Source organism: Calidris pugnax, unplaced genomic scaffold (assembly GCF_001431845.1).
Source record: "Calidris pugnax isolate Ruff unplaced genomic scaffold, ASM143184v1 scaffold82, whole genome shotgun sequence".
In the NCBI taxonomy this organism is placed as follows: domain Eukaryota; kingdom Metazoa; phylum Chordata; class Aves; order Charadriiformes; family Scolopacidae; genus Calidris; species Calidris pugnax.
The window spans coordinates 760,935-779,006 of record NW_015090833.1 but is presented as its reverse complement, the minus strand read 5'-3'; the positions used below and the strand labels follow the sequence as shown (position 1 = coordinate 779,006).

General features: G+C 46.6%; 1 long non-coding RNA gene across 2 annotated transcripts; it reads right to left on the bottom strand.

Annotated features, from left to right (window-relative positions):
• Positions 1-5,201: 5,201 nt before the first annotated feature.
• Positions 5,202-13,828, bottom strand: LOC106887775. 2 transcript variants are annotated; one of them, XR_001411963.1, is made up of 5 exons: positions 13,674-13,828; positions 13,365-13,512; positions 13,010-13,130; positions 12,170-12,286; positions 5,202-5,586 (listed from the first exon to the last, which is right to left on the bottom strand). It is a non-coding gene; the product is annotated as an uncharacterized LOC106887775 (long non-coding RNA). The 2 variants fall into 2 exon arrangements; XR_001411962.1 differs by having other exon boundaries at positions 13,365-13,828.
• Between the last annotated feature and the right edge of the window lie 4,244 nt (positions 13,829-18,072).

The following is an 18,072-nucleotide window of genomic DNA, read 5'->3' as shown; positions in this document are numbered from 1 at the left end:
AATTATGTAATAAAAACCTAGATAAAGCTGAAGTGGTTGGAGGCACTGGGAGAAAGGTAAGAGTTCTGTACCGACGGCTGCAAAACTCTGTTGCTTCCTGAATTTTGCATTTCCCCCCTTTTTAATTTGCAGTAGGAGACGGGGCATAAGGGGGGCTGGAATTGCCCACACCTCAAATATTATCTCGTTACCTTTTTTAGTGTGGTTCATTAGATGTAAATATAAATGACACCCCTTGTTGGTAAGTGATGATGCCCAAGGGGTGTGTGGGGATGGTGGGAAGAGCCAGGACCATGGGACCTGTACAAATATTGCTGGGATAATCATTCAGAGCGTTGTTCCTTCCACCTCTCCCAAATGAAATCCCAAAGAAGGGACAGCTACAGGGGGTATTCTTACCCCCTCCCCCCCACCACCTTTTTTTTTTTTATACTCCAAATAGTGAGGTTTTTGAGGTTTTTTTTCAATCTGCTGTTTGTAGACCATGATCCTGAGATGCCATTACCATCTTACTGGGCAGCATTGGATGTTTTCAGTGTTTCTAATACTGCCTGGTAATGATGATGATGGTGTTTCCTGCACAACGTGGAAAAGCTCAACAGCGAATTTGGGAGCAGAGGCTGGTGGCCAGGAGAGAAACCCACACTTGACTCTCAAATCTCCCCAGGCACAAGTAAATTTACAATTAAATGCTTTGGGTTCTAGAATAAAGGGTAAAAGAGAACAGAAGAGAATCTTATCCTTATTCTAGAATGATAAAATAATGTTAGAGTGAGTCTGTAAGTAGAAAAGGGTGCAGAGTGTGGAACAGAGCCCAGGTGTGAGATGGCAACAACAGAACACATTCCAGTGAAAAATGTTCAGTTTTGTAGCAGTGACCTTTTTATTTAATTTTAAATGTTGGCTTCCCAGAGAATGAAAGTAAACATTTTATTGATGTGTAACATTTGGGGTTTCTTGCTCATAATTTTTTGTCAAAATCAAAATGTTCTTTTCATCTAAAAATAAGATCATTTAAGAACTAGACTGTCAAAATCAAAAGTGGAGTTTATTTTCTCAGCTCTGCTATTGTAACTTTCCCTTTCTTTTTCACAGCAATCACTCTAGGCTTCGCCAGTAGAATGTTCTAATAGCAAAGCCACTTATTTTAAACCTTTGGATTTTTATGTAATGTATACATTTTGCATTTTATTTTTACACAGATACACTTTAACATCGATTTGTCACTTCTCTGCAGGGAGACAGGGGAAGAGAGAGAGAACAAGACTTAACTCCCCTTCCCCTTGATTGTTTTCATTACTTCAGTGGACTAATACTATAATCCATTTTAAAATATGATGGGCTTGATTCTTATTTTATGAGGTTTCTTTCCCTAAATCAATTATACTGGTTAAAGTCACCTTGAAAGAACTGGCTCAGCCTAAAGGGACTTAGTGGAAGTGGGAATTTTGTCTTAAAAGTTTCACGGAGGCTTTTTTTGTTCTTTCCTGAGAATTAAAGGAAGTTAGTTACACTTCCCAGGTATCACATATTAAAGCTGCAGTAAATAATGATTTATAAAGGCATTACTGCTGTTTTTACCTGACACACAGCTTTACGGGCAGGTGTTTCAGGGTTCCTGGCAGGTGTTAAGCACCCAAAGGCAGCAACCCCTGTGGGGGCTCATTACCTGCCTGGAGAAGGGGCTGGTTGTTTCCTTGAACCCTCTGCTGGAGCATCGACTGAACGAGTCACTGAAGTGTAGCTTGGATGAAAGGTTGTATAGAAATATATATATATATATATATATACACACCATGTGAAATACTGTGCTGGATCCACAAAGACTTATGAGTATCTTATGGCTGTAATAAATATTATATGCAGTGAAGCAGAAGGGCTCAGCTCAGAGCTCTCTTAAGCTGTTGCACAGTGAGAGTCCCCCGAGAGACACGAGTAGCCATGAGGGGTGATGAAGAAAGGAAGAGGAGACAAAAGCTGCTGCCGTGCTCCTGGTGAGGCAGTGGGTCGGGGCAGAGGCAGAAATGTGGAGTCCTGGGAGGAGCAGCACCACTTAGACTGCACTTCTGAAAAACAAGAAAACCAAGCAGACAGGTACCTTATCACCTTTATCATTAGTATTCACTAGGTTTAATTACATCCCTGTTTAACCACTGTGTCCCTAAGTCTCTTGTCACCGTCACTTCTATTTAAGATCAAATTTGTCTTCACCCCTTAAAGTAAAGCCAATACAATAAAGTATTTGTTGTAAAAGCAACCGACTGCATTAAATGACAGGCCACCTTTGTCACTGTTTTGTGCCCTCTTAGTTCTGTTTTCTTGATATCCCAGTTCTCAAAATGGCTTTTTTGGAAAGACTTGAATCAGTTGTTACTTTTGTGAATCAAAAGGGAGGAGGGAGTGAGGGAGCCAAGACCCAAACCACAAGAAGTCTCACTGCTTTTACATCATGTTGAAATAGAACTTAACCTTATGTTTCTATTTTAGATCTTAAATCAACTTTTTATACTGTCTTTGTCTCCTGAAATCCACCGTGATTTTCAAACTATCCTTTGATATCAAATGTCTTCCTTCTGCCCATCACATATTTGGTAAATTATTTCCACCCCAGTGAAGAGGGCAACCTTTCTCAAGCCATTTCTGTTAGTTTTTCTGGAGCACTGACACCCCGACGAATGTGGAATCATTAATAGAGGCTTCATTCCTCCAACTGCTGGACAGACCATGGTCCTCTGTGGGCATCTTACTAGACAGTGCTGGATTTTTTGGATCTACTCTAACACTGTCTGGTAACGATGTTTAAAGGGTGAACCAAACAACAACATGCACCAGGAAGACACTGTACCACAATTTAGGCTACATTTGGACAAGAGGGTAAGGATGTTGGCTGTCGTATTAACAAGTATTTTTACGTAAACAGCTATAATCATAAATACTTCCAGCAAAGCCATTGCTGGAAACCACTCCATTAGATGCTCCTGAACCCGGGTGTTGCTGTGGAGGAGGTGAGACAGGACCTACCAGCTCTAACATACAAAAAGCAGCTTTTCACAGAGGCAGTAACTCTTTCTTCTCTCCAAACAGTGGGATATATTTCTTTGCCTGGCACAGCCCTTGTCCAGGGGGGGCTGAAAGACTTGCTCAGAGGTTGCCACGCTTGGCTGTGAAAGGTGGCCAGGGCAGGATACTGGCTGTAAAGGTCATTCTTCCCAATTACAGTTCAATTATAGCTCCATGCTTGAACGGCCCATGAACTTCCAGCCTTACAACCTGCCCTGTCAGAGGCAGCGCTTTCAGCTTACAGACCAGGTGGGTTAATCACTCTCATCATGCCATTAAGAAACAAAGGAATTTAAACCAGGCAAGGAACAACTCCTGATTGCTTCCCCTGCTCTGCCTCTCCAAGCAGAGGCACACGAAGAGCTACCACCTCACAAGAATTCATTCTAGTCGTGCAGCAGCTCCTGCAGAAGAACATCTCTGCCCTGAGTGGGAGGAGGGATGAGGTTCTGATTAGAAGCTGGGACTCCTTAAGGAACTAAGTTCTTCTCCCAAACGCATAGAGGTCAGATTTAAACAAGTTTCCTGGGGTGACAGAGGACCTTGAGGAGATGGATGCTTACTGTAAGGGTATGATCTTTGTGACCTATCACCTCATACCAAAACCAAGTGTTCCAGCAGGTAACTGCAGGCCAAATTTGGGGACTAAACAGGGACTAAATCAGGTGCGAGCCTTGCCCTCCTCCAGTGGTGTTTAATGCATTAACACCTCCTGTACCTCTAACGTACATACTCAGGGCCAGCCTTGTCTTACCCCCCAGGTCTTTCCTAGTCCTTGGATTAATCTAAATCAGGGGTTTGCAGACAGCCTGGTCCAGCTGTAGAGCATAAGAATTTGTATCAGAACTCCCCAACAGTCTGCTGGGAGGGCTGAGATTCATCCTGACACAAGGACCATAGAATTTTTAGCTCTTGGGGATCTAACGAGGTGGGACGGTGCCCAGACCTTGCACTGACTCTTGTTCATTTTCAGCTCCTTTCTATGAGAAATATAACGTTCCACATGCACTCTGACCACACACTCCTTGCCCTAGATCTTCAGATGGATCCCAAGGATTGATTCCTCTTGGAATCCCAGCACCAAAGCACGTTCCTCATCCTCAACCCCATGTGAGCCCCCTCCCTTGCTGCAGTATTGACCTGGTATCACAGCACTGGGGCACATTCTGCACTCTCTGCCTTCAGCACCACAAATATCTACATGGTTTTTCAACACTTTACAGTGAGCTCTACGAGTCCCTCCAAAACCAGTAGGGAATACAGGAACAATTAGGAAAAAATTAACCAATTGATATGAAACTTAAACTTGAGCCCATCGCAGCGTGAACATTTGAAAGGCACTGGCTGGGCCTGGACAGGCTGAGGTTTGTGTTTGCCCTTGGAGGTTGTAATTGTGGGGAAAAGGAGAGGGAGAAGGAAGCAGCAGAGGAGCGTTCCTCGCTGATTGGCCTCCGCGTTAATGAGTAACCCGTTCACAAGGGATTGAGGAAATGGTGTGAAATTTGAGTGACTCCGCAAATTGGCTTTTAACAAGCATTTAAATAAGATGAATTGGAGCACACACCTACCACCCATCTATCTTCTGAAAACAAAGTGGGGGCCCCAGCCTCGGATGGAGTTGAGTAAATAAAAAAAAGGGGAAAAAAAAAAAAAAGAGGATAAATAATTGGGCATCCACAGCAGGCACGGGAATGTCGCCTTAAAACCAGGGAAATCCCCCCGGATGATGTGTGCTCAGGAAAATGTCCCTTCTATCTTGTCTTGGGGACAGACAGTCACCAGAGCCAGGGGAAACCCAGAAAAACCCCCTCCTGCCTCAGAGCCTTTCTCTCCCTCCCCGGCTCCTACTGCTTTTCCTCTCGCTTCGATCAGACCCGCAGGATTTCACTTCCACTCATTGTCAGGATGGGTTAGGAGCTGTCTGAGGCCTGGGCTGCAGCAGGCTTCATTCTAAAAAGTCTGTCTCACTGAGGGGAGTTTGAATATTGCCCTTGGGAGCACAGCAGAAAGGTGTGTGCCTGCCCTCACGATGCACAGCGAGAGGGATGCCGTGGATGGAGACGTTGGTAAGTTCTTTACCATTTTTTTTTTCATCTCAGATACCAGTGAACTGGAAACAGTCATGTTTTCCTAATTGTACTGCCTCACAATCAGCAAGTACACCAGGTTAAATATTTACCGGTTATTGCTTTGTCTAAGGGAGAGGCCCTCAGCCTTCCCCTGCCCTGTCTTTTTAGTCTTGGAGCTGGAGAAAGTCCTTTAATGCTGGTGGTTTCCTTTAGCCCGAGAGCCTGCTGATTGCTGTCTTACCAGGCAAAGTTAGATCTGGCTAGTTTTGTCTAATACTGTCTGGTAATGCCGTCAATCGCATTGGCAAACGCCTTCGTCCTGAGAGAAATATGGAGAAAAAACAAAAAAAAAGCTTGCCTTTTTCAGAAGAATTGATGAAGTCAGATGTCTGAGATCTTACTCCAGTGCCCTGGTTCTGTGTCTGTCGTCTCAACACCCAAACAGGTCCTGGGATGCCTGAAGAGAGATGGGAAAAGAGGGTAAGTTCCAGGCCAATAAGGCAGAGGTGGGTCAAGAGAGGTTGTTTCAGATGAAGAGAATTCTCTGGGCAAACCCGGGCCCTTCAGCCCCCTGGGGCAGCTCCCAGTTTAAGCAGCTGCTTCTGTTTGGAAATTATTTGTTAAACGAGCACAATTCAGCAATCAGTCAGGGCCCCCTCTTACTGCATTGCATAGAATAAGGTCTGCTTTATTTTTACACTGAGAGAAAAAGTACTTTTTAAGGTATCTTATACAATAAAAGGGTTTGCAAAGCCCTCACTTCAGGAGATCCTCTGAGATGCAGTTGGTCAAATGACACAATGAGAAAGGTCCTCCCTGAGAAGGGCTCTGATTCCTCACTGGTGGCTACCAGCCCTGTCCTCCCCATACTGGGAAGCCACCAGAGCCTTGGCCAGTTGCTGGATTTCTTAATAGAGCCCCCCCCCCTCCACCCTGGGTTGTACAATGTACCAGGGGTGGGAGGGAGCACAGGACAGAACGTGTTCCCGACCTCAGCATCCCCTGAGCAGATAACACCCTTCTCCTCATCAATTCCCACTAAATTATCAGGAATTTCCCAGTGAGGAAATCTCCCTGCCCACAGCCGCTCCAGCTGGTGGAGATGGTATCTGTGTCCTGCTTGAGATGACTCACACTGACAAGTCTCACTTTGCAGGGCACACATGGTGCTCCTCTTCCTGCAACGGTGATTTTATGGAAAGGTGCTGCTTGTTTTGGTGTCTTGCAGCCTCTTATTGAGATGTTAATCTCGATTTTGTACTTTTCCCTGTGCTGTCCCTGAAGTCCAGCTGTTGGATCCCTTGTTTTCTTTCCTCTCTGTGCCCCTCCCTGCCCAACACTCACCACTGGGATTTCACAGAAGCCACAATCTCCCATTAGAAGCTTCACTGTTTCTATTCCCATCTCCATGAGATGCTCACCACCATGTTCAAGGGAGTTTTTGGAGTTACAATGTTTCCAGAAATGAAACAAATTTTGACCTTTCAGCAACACTTTACTAATTATCTTTCAAAGAAGGGAAAACATGAACTACATGCCTTTTACAGGTAAATTGGTAGTAAAAAGGATTCCCTGAGATGCTCTGTGCAGTCAGTTTTAGAAGGTATGTATTTAGAAGGTAGGTGTATATAAAGCATTCTCAGAGAAGGCAGAGAGATGAAGATCTGACTCTAGTCCCTAACACTGTGCCCAGGAGCTTCCAGCTCACTGTTACCAGCACCTTACTCTAATTATTTTGCTGAATAATCTGCTGTCCCTGTTTTTATCACTGGAATCCACCCGTGTAGATAGACACAAACATAAAGACTGTTTTCTTTGTCAAAGTAGGAAGAACAGGTTCACTAACTGCTATTCTATAGATATATTTTTATATCTTACATGCTTTTTAACGCGCTATTTCATTGCCTTAGAGCTTGTTAGTAATTTGAGGCATTTTAGCTGTATATTTAATAAAGGAGTTGAATCTCACCCCAGCTCTGAGTTGAATTTATTTTGAAGCAACACAGATTTCTGTGTGTTTAAGCCAAGGAAAGGCTATTCCTGATGCTGGAACGGCTCCTGTCTGAGACCAGGAACTGCTCCTGGGCCGAGGTCGGGATGGAGGATGCTCCTGGGAGGATGCTCTGCCCGTCGGGGTCTGGTGTGGGGGGACACAGCCCTGGCTCTGGGGGTGTCTGCTTCCCATGGACCAGACACAACCTACAACCAACTATTCCAAGGGGTTGTTCCTCTGAGAAGCTGAACGGGGGGGTTCAGCTGACGGGACACTCCCTTCGCCTTGCCCCGCTCATGAACTTCCTCCCAGCCACACGGGACTGAAACCACCACTTAACATTGAATATCCTTCATTTCTAAACAAAGAACCTGCCACTGGGCGTGTGGAGGTGGGTTGGGGAGGGGGGGGAAGGAATTTCTCTATAAGCTTCCACCAAAAAAAAGCCCTTTATCCAGAAAAAAATCATCCTTACACAAGTCTCTCACAGAATACAAGCATTAAACTCTTCCTCAACATATAAATATATACTTAATGTGACTTGTCCTGCTGAGCTGGAGTCTGGGACAAGCCAAGGAGGCTTTTGACTGGAATCCCCTTTTACAATCTTGGAAGAGACACAGATTCCACCTTCTCAAAGGGGGAGAGATCCTGAACCAACCCCCGGGGAAAGCAGCAGGAGGGAAATAAAGCAACATCTATTTCAGCAAAACCAGCATTTCCCCGTCTTTGCTCGATGGGATCACCCTGGGCAGGTCACCCCAACTCAGGGGCTGTAGCACAACCAGAGCAGCCCAGGCTCAGCCAGGGGAAACTGAGGCAACCCCTTTCCACCTGGTGTAATTAATTACACCTCATTTTGTTAATTGAGGACTTATTGTAAGAGCAAGGCGAGTAGGAACCTTCCAGCTACTTGTAGTATCTTCAGCAACAGTCAAAAGGCTCCAAGTAGAGCACCAAGTACTGTCCCTGGTTTCTAGGTACAGACACAGCTCCTTAATCCCTGCTTTCACGCTTGGTACCTCGTAGATATTCATTTTTTTTTGTAACAAAACTTTGTAAGCAAATAACTATATTGGGGGCAAAAGAAATTGGGCAAAGTTTCTTTTGGGTCTGCTTCCCTTTTGTTAATCTTAGACTTAAAACGCTTTGCTACTGAAAATTTTGAAAAGCAGCGACAAATACTGGCTTTAAAGTTGCGAAAAGGAAATTTTTTCAGCCTTATTTGTTCCTCCCAAACCCTGAAGCTCTTATTTCAACTTGCTGAGTGTTCTAAGGCAATGGCAAGTTAAGTAGCCTTTCAGCAGCCTACAGCTTGTGCTCTGGGGTATTAAAAAAAGTTTGGAGAACTTTTAAAGTTGCGTTACACTTTACATCCCAGTAGGTAAAATACGGGAGTACCTTCTACCCCAGGAGGCAGCAGCCCCTTACACCTCTGCATGATGAGGCACAGCCTCCAGCAGGGACTGTGTTTTTACCAAACTGCCCCCAAATACCCACCCTTCCCTTTGCCTCCCACAACCACACGAGTTATTACTGATGCTTCCTGCGAGGACAGGTCCCAGAATTGGCCTTGTTTGCTGTCACACAGCGATGTCACAGTCTGTGACACTGCACCCTGATCTCACAACCTCCCCTTCTCCCTCCCCGACTTCCCAGGTGACGGTGGCATTGCAATCCCATTGCTCTCTATCACCCACAGCTTAAAATTGGGAAAACTCAGGCACACACAGAAAATAACTTGTCCAGGCGGCTACAGGGAAAAATAACCAACAGACTTTGTTGTAGACTCCAAGTTTTCTGACTTACTTGGCTTTAAGTCACTAACATTAAAGTTTAACATACTGGCATAGCAATATAGGGGTTTAAAAAAAAAAGCTGAGCCCATCCTTTCCTCTCCTACAATTAACAATTTTAAAAACAAGCGAAAATAAAGCAGGGATTTCCAACAGGGAGCTGAGCAAAGACAAAGAAAAGGCATTTAGTTTTCCTTATATTTTGTAAAAATCAAAACCTTTCGGGTGAAAAACAGCTTAAACCCTTCTAAATACTTTAATAGTCATCGTGAAGCAATAAACTCCCTAAAACCACTTCATGTCACCTTGCAGCGTGATGAAAGCAGCATCAGCAGAAAGGGGTGTTCTCAGCACAGGATGGATGTTCCTCACAGGGGCAGAGGATCAGCCCGAGATGTAACAGGCTGTTCAGATACTTGGGTGGTAGGCAAGGAAAATATAATGCCTCTCCCTTCAAAAACTGCCTGGCAGAGGCTCTTTTCGTGTTCCTTTGTCAGTTTATTTTGGGCAAGGGAAGGTGGAGTCAGCTCCCAGGGCAGGAAATCCAACAGGCACCTCCTGGCACGACTGTTACAACCCAAACCCACTCCAGAACAAAGTTCAGGACGTTTAGACTTGAAACAATGAACACATAATTGGACCCTTTTACTCAATAAAAGGGGATTTAAGCATTAAAGAAGCTGCTTAATGAATAATAGACAGATCTATCAAACTATGTCCCTTTTTCAAGGCAACAGCATTTCTTTTTCCCCCCAAATATCATGAATTTGCTTTAAAAGTACCAAACTACCACATTCAGGCTGGAGCATCGGTGCTGGGGCAGGTACAGCCCAACCTCCTCAGCCCCTCCTGAGACCACCCTCGCTTTAAAACACTCTTATAAACACAGCTCTTAGGGGGGAGGTTGGAAGAACCAAGAGAATCTGATATTTGACAAAGATCCTGGTTTAATTTTGGTGTCCAAACGCTTGATAGACTGCATTAAACCCTCCGTCCCTCCAAGCAGGAGGCAAAGCCAGGGAGAGGCTCAGCAAACACCAGAGGAGAAACAAGCTCATTTGGGTTGCTAATTTTATTTGCATACCAAACACCACTTTAAACAAACCCATTCCTGTGTGTGAGCTTAACTCCTTAGTCACTATCTGCTCTTTGATGACTGGCTGTGAGCCTGCCTGCTCAATAAACCACACAGAACCAGAGAAAAAGCCACTGGATAAAGGGAAACCTGAAAGGAAACTGGGATGAGTTAAAAACACTCTCTGGGCTTCCTCACTTGTCTTTGGCCCTTATTGCCCTTAGAACAGGCCCGAAAATCAGGGCCATTTCAGAGCTGCTTGGGAAGAAAGGAGCTGCTTATAAATATACTTCAAAAAACAGCAAGAATAGGAGAAGTCTGAGCTAAATGTGGTTGCACAAAGTGCATTAGACACAGCCTACATTTAATTCTTTTTTCACGTGGCTTTCTCCCACAGCTGCCACTTAGAAGTTTCAGGCATGACCATGGTGGGACTGAGGCCTCCCATTCCCTGCTGCATCCCATTTTCCTGCCCTTTGTCTGGATAGGGGGGCACGGTGGAGGTGGGGTGGGGTTTGTTTGGGTTTTTTGTTTCAATATTACACTATCTTGGCAGCTAAATAAATAGTAAGAGATTTACTCCCCCTTTTTCTTCCCAGCCTCATGTTTCCTTGGCCACCACACTTTGCTGCCTCCTTACTCCTCTGAGAGCCATCACCCTCATCCCATGGCTCCCCTCCCTCATCCAGAGTCCCTCCCCATCTCTCCTGGAGCCCCTTGAGGGACTGGAAGGGGCTCCAAGGTCTCCCCAGAGCCTTCTCTTCTCCAGGCTGAACCCCCCCAACTCTCTCAGCCCCCCCTCACAGCAGAGGGGCTCCAACCCTCCCAGCATCTCCGGGGCCTCCTCTGGACCCACTAGCAGATAAGACTGGTTTAAGACAGACATGTTTCTTACCAGGAAGCTCCTCAGGACCATGCTGGAGTAGCTGCTGGTCAGGTTCTGAGCCAGGTGACTCCCACTACAAATCACTGGGGCAGCAAGTCCCTTCAGCTGTGCTCCACAGGGCTCCCACCACCTGGAGCCTGTTCTCTGACATACTGTTACTCAGCTGCTTCAACTCACAGGTCCTATGGTCAAACCACTGCTGAGTCCAGAAAAAATTACTTTTTTTTTTTTTGCCAATAAATGCTATAGGTTCAATTTGAGAGGTCAACTGTGATTCTAACCATACGTATGTGAAGAGTTTTACCCATTTCTCTGTACTGGGAGGTGTGCCTCCCTGCAGAAACACTGCACAAGCAGCAGTGGAAACACAAGGCAGAGTTAATCATTCTGTTAGTACTGGAAGAGCTGATCCTGGTGAGGCCATTCAAGGCCAGAGCCACAACCGTCAGACACTCGGTGACACCCAACCAGCCCTTCAGGGCGTTGCCATAAACTTGATAAATCAAAGACAAGTTCATCTGTCATCGAGCTACGTGGTTACTCACAGCAAGCTGTGCCTTTCCAGTAAGGAAGTATTTGGTGCTGATGGAGCCAGAAGCCACCTCTGCCTGTAAAAAGCCACCAGAACACTGAATATTCTTTAAAAAGAGAATTTACAGGCTGCATCTGCACGTGGCTCAGGAATGTACAGCCATTTCCTAAGTGAGCAGTCCACGTCTATTCCAGGTGGATGTTGCCAAAATAGCCTTTTGTTGGTATTTAGTGACCAGGGTGAAGTGAGGGTCTCTCCATTTCTGCTACAAGGAGTGGAACTGGTAGATGATAATTAAGTATCTCAAAAGAAAAGCCACGCTCTGGAGCACTACCAGGGAATCCCTCCTCATCTGAAGCCATAGGGGGATAATGCAAACACTTGGCTACGCCGAATAAATGGTTAATTTCAGCAGGTTGCTCTCCATAGTGATAAAATAAAATAAAAATAGTGAGCAGCAGGGCTCCGTGGGACGGTCTCTGCAGTTTATGCAAAACATGATTGACAACAGGCATGAGAATTTGGCCCCACCGGGCTCGGTGAAGCAACCGCGCGTCTCAGCGGCGGCAGATTCTGCCAGTAACTCACAGGAACAACTGGGGCCCTGTCGGGGCTCGAGCAGAGAGAAGTAACCAGAGCAACAGGAACCCCACAGCAGCCTGACTGCATCACACTGGAACAGTGGCCATAGTTTGCCCTTAGACTACCAGAATTTAATCAGAAATCGATTTCTGAGGGCATCTGGGCATCCCTCTCACCTTCCTCAGGAGGAGACGGCGGGCCATGGGTGGAGCGTGACTTTATGCTTCGCTGGCATCACTTCAGAGTCCTGGAGGCATCCCAGAGACAGGCCCAGGCTTGAGCAGCTGCGGGTTCTGCAACGAACCAAAGGCATTTTTGAGAGAGGACACACACACACACGTCGAGTGAGCCCGACTGGTCCAGCCAGGAGAAAGCTGTGCAGTCTCAGGAGAAGTCCCGCCAAACCATGGTTTGTACTTAGAAAGCTCTTGAGAGTCTCCCAGAGTTGTATATGAAATAAAACGCCTGAAGGAAATACCACAGTAAATAAAAGAAGAGTGAAACTCACCACAGGAGGCAAAGGTTTGGAGCTCAGCATTAACACGGATGGCTTTGGGTCTGTTGGCCTCATCCCCCCAGCCTGGCTCTCCAGGGACGGTCACTGCAGTTATTCCAGCTCCACGGGGAGGCAGAGGGTGCAGACAGGACCCAGGAATTCACAGCTGGCTTTTTTTTAAAGAGCCGAGGCAGCAAAGTGCCCAAATCAAACTGGAATTCTATGGGATTTGGGTGCTCAACACCCCCCAACCTTTGAAAATGCCACAAATTATTTGAGAGGCTCACTACCCTCTGGCAGTGAATCAGCCCAGGTGGCTGTTTCATCATGGCTTCGTTCCTTAACGAAATGGAATCTCACCCTTGTCCTTCCTTGGAGTTTGACCATCCCCATGGAGTGACCAGAGCATTCAAAGGCAAAAGGGGGGCACTTAGAATAGCACGGTCACCCTTTGGGCAGCAACAGGCAAGAGCGACCCCTTGGCAGGGCTTCATCTTTGAAAAAAAAACACAAAACAAACCTTTTTTTTTCACTCACAACTCCTACTCCTGCTCACGTCCATCTCCAATTTCCTACAGGTTCTGGAAGTCAGCTGTGCAGGGATGAAACGGGACCAGGGAAGCCACGTGTGACTGGTTCTCCTGGGAATAAAATCAGAATTTGGCACTTATGCTTTACACTGCTTCTGGTTTAATAAATTAAATATATATTTTTTTAACATATATATGTTATTTTATGTACTAAAGGCAGTGGTTAGAACATACACACAGTGACATGACCATCTGAGGGGTAGGGCAGGTGGCTCCCACATACTGAGAGCTGCTGGGTCTGGACCTGGGTGCTGTGAAACCCGAGCAGAGGGAAGGAGCTCGTACCAGGGCTGTTTGCTTTTCTTCTTTCTCCCCTTTCTCTTTCCCAGTGCCACACCTCGGAGGGTGGGTGGGATTTGGCTGGAGCTGGGATGGCCGCCTGCACGGAACGATACTCTGGGGACTGGCTGCTCCTCGAGCTGCAGCTCCAAATCTGAACAAGGCAGAGGAACAAAACATCAGAACGGGTTCAAAAACAAAGCAGCAAAACCAAATGTCGCGGTTTTGGGCACCAAAGCAACAGAGGCAGGTGAAAAGGGAGAGAAAGGGAGGGCATTCTCGAGGAAATATTTCCAGTTCCCTCAAAATACTGACACAAAGCCAGATGAAACCCTTGGAAGTTTTCCACAGACTTCACAGGACTTCAGGCCAAATTCCTTTTTCCATGATTGACAGAGTCTCTTCCCTCTCACAACTCAGGCTCCCGCGGAGGGATGAGCTCCCATCTTTCTGCTGATCTCAAGCAGGACTGGGGGTGCTCAGCAACACTGGAAGCCTGTCCTGTCTCTTCCCTCTCACAACTCAGGCTCCCGCGGAGGGATGAGCTCCCATCTTTCTGCTGATCTCAAGCAGGACTGGGGGTGCTCAGCAACACTGAAAAAAAGGTCCTGTTATAAGAAATCAGTTTGGTGAAATCACTGTGCAGAGAGTTCACCTATTGATGTAGGTGCAAACTGGGTTTGTCTTCTCCTCCCTCCACGGCTTTCTTTCAGAATTTGGACTTAATTAGCCTGTGGCTCTGTGAGAGCTGGGGCTGATAAGTGTCTCTGGGGAAGCTGATGCCCATCCCACTGCTTCCCATCACTTTCCCTGAAATAAAACCTACACATGACCCAGATTCTGGGTGGGGACACAACCAGAGGCCCAGCTACGCATTGTTTAATAAACATACCAAAGCCATTTATCATTACTCATTATTGTTAAAGTCCACAACATGTAAATAGTGGGGTTTTTCCATCCTGCAGGTGAGATTCCCTGTCTCTCACAGCCGCTTTCCTGCAGAGCCAAGGGGAGATGGTGTTTTCTGGTCCCTCAGCCCTGCTAAACATGCAGAAAAAATACCTGTCCGTGGGGGTGTGTGGTCCTTCCAGCTGCCTCCATGTGGTGGGTTTCTCCCTCCCTCCCTGAGGAAGCACTTTCCTTCAAAATTCCGGCTCCTGCTGGAAAAAAGGCAATGCCAAGTTAGGAAAACAAAACCCTGCACTGGAATTGACCTTGTCCCAGCTCCAGAGGCACTTTGGGAATTATTCCAGGAGGGGCAGGCAGCCTCCAAACATGATTAAAACATTGTTCTCCGAGAGATTGTGCTGTTCTCACCCCTGGGTTCACCACGGAAAAGGGCACTCGGGGCACAGGGGCCACCAGCACATGAGTCACTCCTGAGAAATCTCTGACTGGTGGAGATGGTGGAGATAGGGCCACTCTCCCACCCTCACCACCCTCACCTCGTGGTCACACCAATCCCAGCCCCCAGCACTGGGTTGGGCTGGAATAGTGCTCCTCGCCTCAACACCAGGATGAGCAGCACCAAGACCCACTAAGGCCTCCCTCATAAATCACTGAAAAGTAGTTTTCTGTCCTCAAATTGCATCTATTTCTAGAGACAAGCACCAAAAAGCACAGTATTCCTGCAGCGTAGCTGAGATTGTTTTCCTCAGCAAGCCAATAGCAGCAGGTGTTTCTGCAGGTCTCTTCCCCCCACAGCACCCCCCCTTTGGGACACCAAGCCATTAGGTGGTTACAAAACCTGAGGAAAATTCAGACCCTTGGAGAGCTGCTGCCTTTGCCACCCGCAGCATCGTTGGCACGTGACAGGAGCTGGTGATTCCCTTGTTTTCCAGGCTGTGGAACAGCAGGGCTCAGTTTCTTGCTTCCAGGTTCTGCATAAGTAACGATGTAGAACACTTATTTTTTCAAAAGGAATCTTCTGTGGTTTAATATTTGGATTTTCCTAGGTTTTTTTTTCATGCAGCACTCCTCGAATCTTCTGTGGTTTAATATTTGGATTTTCACTAAGTTTTTTTTTTCATGCAGCGCTCCTTGCTTTTGTAGCTTGGATTGCTTGAGAACCTTGAAAAAGAATTATAACCTTATTATTGCATCTTCTCTAGTGGAAATACATTTCTTATATAAATCTTGACATATATTTTACAGCTTGTTATGCTTACATTTCGTATGGATCCCATGAGACTTTCTGCAGAAAGAACCACAAATGGGCCTTTCACATCAAAACATTCTAACTTTATACACTAAAACAACAGACCAAAGGCAGCACTGTCTGATTCCCAGAAGGGATGACTCGAGAGTTGCTCGTAGACATAATCAAACCACAGAAACTCTCTGACAGAAGAACTTACCTTGAATTAAACACTGTGTTGGCAGTGCATATTCTTTTCTATTGCATGTTCTTTTCTGAGAATGGTTAGAGTTGGAAGGGACCTTAAAGACCATCGAGTCCCACCCCCTGCCCTGGGCAGGGACACCTCCCACCAGACCAGGTTGCTCCAAGCCCCCTCCAACCTGGCCTTGAACCCCTCCAGGGATGGGGCAGCCACAGCTTCTCTGGGCAACCTGGGCCAGGCTCTCACCACCCTCACAGCAAAGAATTTCTTTCTAGTATTTAATCTAAATCTCCCCACTTTCAGTTTAAAACCATTACCCCTCATCCTATCACTCCACTCCCTGACAAAGAGTCCCTCCCCAGCTCTCCTGTAGGTTCCCTTCAGATATTGAAGGGGCTCTAAGGTCTCCCCAGAGCCTTCTCTTCTCCAGGCTGACCAACCCCAGCTCTCTCAGCCTGTCCTCACAGCAGAGGTGCTCCTCCCTCTGACCATTTTCAAGGACCTCCACTGGACCCCTTCCAACAGGGCCATGTCCTTGATAGGCAATAAGATGATAAGGATCACACACAAATGTCTTTGTCGTTTCTTACTCTAATGACTTTTAAACCTATTGGTCAAGCTCTACAAAACGCAGTTTTTAGAGGCCTCCTACGTTCATGCAGGTCTCATGGGTAGAAGAGGGAGAGGTGGTGGCTTCTCCTTCCCCCTCCCTGCCAAAGGAAAACCTCCAGAATTCTTCGAAGGACGTGCTTAGCACTGGGGATTCAAATGGAACAGGGTGGGAAAATAGGTGTTCAAATAAAATTGAGCTCAAAACACAGGGCAAACACATAGTTCAGTCTTCTCTGGGAATCCTCTGAGGGAATTCTCACTTCCCTGCACGCAGAGGAAAAATAAGCAGCACAAATGGACGTCTGAGGTGAAGGAAATGTCTCCTTTCACTCTGGAACTGTCAGCCTCTCCCCTTCTCCAACAATGAGGCAATATTTCCTAGAGGGTGTAACGTTTGCTGAAGGTATTTGCGGTGCCAGGAGGTTGCAACAGGGCCGTGTCCTCCCACTCCAGGCTGTTCCCTGTGTGACCAGAGGGACTGGGTTGGTTGGGCGGGTTGGTTGGGAGAGGTAATCCAGGAAGGCTGGAGGTAAGGCAAGGACAGGATCCCTCCTGGAGCTGATCCCAGGCATTGTGCACCCACTGGGAAACAGGGAGAAGGTTCCTGAAGGTCGCCGTGACCGCCGGGGAGCAGCGCCAGGGTATTCACACCACCTTGGCACGGCCACCTTGGAGGACTCGGGGCCAACCCAGAGAGAGGTTGAACAGAAGCCAAGTTCCACCTTCCATCAGCTTTTCTCACCCCTTTTGGTTGGGGCGGGGGAGGAATTACCACGCAAGAAAACACAGGTTTGCTGCTGGGTTTTCATTCTTCCTCCCTTGTTGTTTTAATTGCGACCCCCCTGGAAGGGGATCTCTCTCCTCATGGAGCAGGTTTCAGCATCCCCGGTGCTGGCTGATGCGGCCCAAGTTTTCTGGGTAGGTCAATAATTCAACTGTTGTGTTTCCAGTTGGAAGCATCAAAGCCCAACAGTAAATGCAGACCTTTCCAAGCTTTATCTTCTCACGTCAGCCCTGGAGATGACCTGCTCTTTGCAAGTATCCAGCTGAGGTCACAAAAAAACCCCACTTTATTTTTTCCTCCTGCATCTGAAGGACAGAAAAAGAGAGAGAGAGAGGAATTTAAGTCTGCATAAATAGGCCTTTCTATCTTTAGATTTTTGACTGAGGCTTCATAGGTGTCAAAATCCTTTATTCTAACTAGTTTCCCTTCCCTTCCCACAATTAATCCCTGGTTATTGTAGGCTCAGCTCACCAGTAGCTGCAGCTTAGAGACACAACAAAACTATTCAACAGATTTGATAACCAATTATAGGCACTTTTCTAAGAGAAATCTCTGTATTTGGCAGTTATCTCACACTATCATTAGCTTACTCCCCCTTTTAAAAATATGTTTGACTTTACATCTTTAATCTAAATCCATGCCTTTTTGTATCAGTGTGAGCTGTGTTTTGACAGTGTCACCATTGCATTTTTGAATGCTATAGGTGAGTCTGCAGGTGTGCTTTTGCTCATACCTGGCAATTTTCACAGAAACACTCTGATCATTGCTCCTCAGGGTGCTTTGGGCCATCTCTGAGCTCACAGACCAGATTCTGTCCAGATAGAGCTGAACCAGGGAAGGGACTGGCCCTGTCCCACCAGAAACAGAGGGCACTGACCATCTGGTGTCCACGGGGCACACGTCATGGAAAAGGTGTCCCCCCTCTCTCTACAGATCCACTCCTACTGCAGGGATGGGTTTGCTGGTGCAGAAGTAT